This window comes from Protobothrops mucrosquamatus, unplaced genomic scaffold (genome assembly GCF_001527695.2).
Source record: "Protobothrops mucrosquamatus isolate PMUCROS unplaced genomic scaffold, P.Mucros_1.0 scaffold10873, whole genome shotgun sequence".
Classification (NCBI taxonomy): Eukaryota; Metazoa; Chordata; class Lepidosauria; order Squamata; family Viperidae; genus Protobothrops; species Protobothrops mucrosquamatus.
The window spans coordinates 2,215-4,636 of NW_015396657.1; the positions used below are offsets into that span (position 1 = coordinate 2,215).

General features: G+C 45.7%; 1 pseudogene; it reads left to right on the forward strand.

Annotated features, from left to right (window-relative positions):
- LOC107301231 overlaps positions 1–1,836 on the forward strand; it is a 3,736-nt pseudogene extending 1,900 nt beyond the window's left edge.
- The last annotated feature ends 586 nt before the right edge of the window (positions 1,837–2,422 follow it).

The window sequence follows — 2,422 nt, forward strand, 5'->3', positions numbered from 1 at the left end:
CTATCTATCTATCTATCTATCTATCTATCTATCTATCTATCTCTCCATATCTATCCGTCTGTCTGTCTGTCTATCTATCTATCTATCTATCTATCTATCTATCTATCTATCTATCTATCTATCTATCTATCTATCATCTATTTATCTATCTATATCTATCTATCTATCTATCTATCTATCTATCTATCTATCTATCTATCTATCTATCTATCTATCTATCTATCTATCTATCTATCTATCATCTATCTCTGTTAGTAAGAATTGCCACTATAGCAGGGTATATACCCTCTCCCAAAATTTGAATTATACTCCTATTCCCTCCTTTCTCTCAAATCCTGCTAACAAACCCAGAGCTGTTAAATATTTAATATATTTAAGTTTTTTAGCATTTTTGGTCATGTTTTGGAGGAACTTCCGCTAAAACGGGTTTGGTTCCCGTCTCCCCTTAGTTGAGCAACTGATAAGATTTCTGTTCCTTTCTCTTTAGACTGTCCGATTCCTGAAGAATTGCACCCTGGAGATCGGCGTGAACGAGTGTGAGCACTGGGAGCTGACGAAAGAAATTGTCTGCCGCCATTTCCTCCGAAATGTGAGCTTTTGCCGTTTTTATGTTTGCGGGGTCCTCGGTGCTCTGGTTTTCTTGCAGATGTTTCGTGACCCAACTAGCTGACATCATCAGTGCCAGAAGGGAGAAGAGGGGTTTGCAAAGAGAACTGTGGCACTCGCTAAGCTTGGTGGTTTTCTTGCAGACGTCTCATTACCCAACTAGCTAACATCATCAGGGAGTGGGTTTGCTCTTGTTTTTATATACTAGTGGCTTGTTCTGACAGCGTTGGTGGGAATATGCCTTGTGATTCTTTAGCCTGTTGTTTGTCTGAGTTGGTAGATCCTGGATGGGGTGTTGTTTACTTGATTGTTGGTCTAGTGTTTATTGTGGTGTTAATCTCTGCTCTTTGGGGTGTTGATTGCTGGTGAGGGGGGGGTTATATGTTTGTATTTACTGCATAGTGGAGACAGTTTTAATACAGGTAGTCCTCAGCATAATTCATTTATTGACTATTCAGAGTTACAACGGCACTGGAAAAAAAAGTGACTTTATGACCGTTCTTCACACTTAACAACTGTTGCAGGCTCCCCACAGCCATGTGATCAAAACTGAGCTTGAAACACAACTTGAGCCTTTAAAACACATTCGCAACCTTATTTTTAAGCAGCTGTATGTGCCCCCTCTCCTGCTTTGTTTTGTTTTTCCAGCTGGGAGTTGTAGTGCCCCCCCAGGCGCTGACTCTCCCGGAAGAGCCCATCACCCGATTGGGAAGCTACTGGTGCGAAGTTACGGTAAGCACGCTCCGGGGCTTTTCTACAAAGCGTGTGGGGTCTCAGCTGCCTCTTCCAGTTGGCTTGTTGGGGTGTTTACGGGACTGCCTGCCACTTGACTTTCCCTTCCTCCTCCTCCTCCTCCTCTTCCTCCTGCGTTGCAGGTGAACGGACTTGACACCGTCCGCGTCCCTCTTTCGGTACAGCAGTTTGCCGAACCGAAATCGAACAGCCAACGCCTCTGGCTCGCCCAGAAGGAACCAGACGCCGAGAGGGAAGTGGAAAGATCTGGAAGCTTCCCGGGAAGAGAGGCCGGGAAGTGACTTTTTTCCTCTGCGGCTCTAGAATCGGAGCTTAGCATTTTTCTAGCCAAAAACTTCTCTTGGGGGGCTGCTTCAGCCGGCCACGGTGGGTGAAGCTAGCCTCGTTCCGGGTCTCGTGAAGCCTCGGGCGGTGGGTCTTCCCAGAAGTGGGAAGAGGCTGCAGGAACCGGTGAATAAAACGTCCCCTCTCTATTAATACTTGCTTTTTCCGTGGCAGTGCCTTGTTTGCAAGGCCCCCCCCTTGCGAAGAACAGCTGCCTTTCAGAGGCTTCTGGACTTTTAATGTCGGGGAAATCCACAGTCCAGCCTGTTGAAAGGAGTTTTGTGGTTGATAATAATAATAATAATAATCGTTTATTTTTCCGGGACTCGCCAGCCACCCTAAAAATTACGCAGAAACTTGACTTCGGCTAGATTAGCTGGAGGTTGTGGAAGTACCAAAGTGGTGTTAGAAGCAGAAACGTGGTGGTATCTTTGCAAGCCTGGAGCAAACCTGGAAGATTTATCCATTAAAAAGATCGGCAGTCTTGACGTTCAAGAGTTTTAAAATCGGTGGCACTGGCAGCGGGTCGATAGCTAAATCAAACCAGTCTCTGCTCGGTCTTTTAAGCCCCCTAATGCTTGCTGATTATTCGGCTGAATTCTTCTAACTGGTTGCAAAAAAGCAACACACAGATACACACACACATACCCAGGAAGAGTTTTCCCACAAACAGGCCTGGATCCGAACTCGGGGCAGGAAGCAACGGGCTGCAACCGAGTTAGTTAAAAGGCCTGTTTTC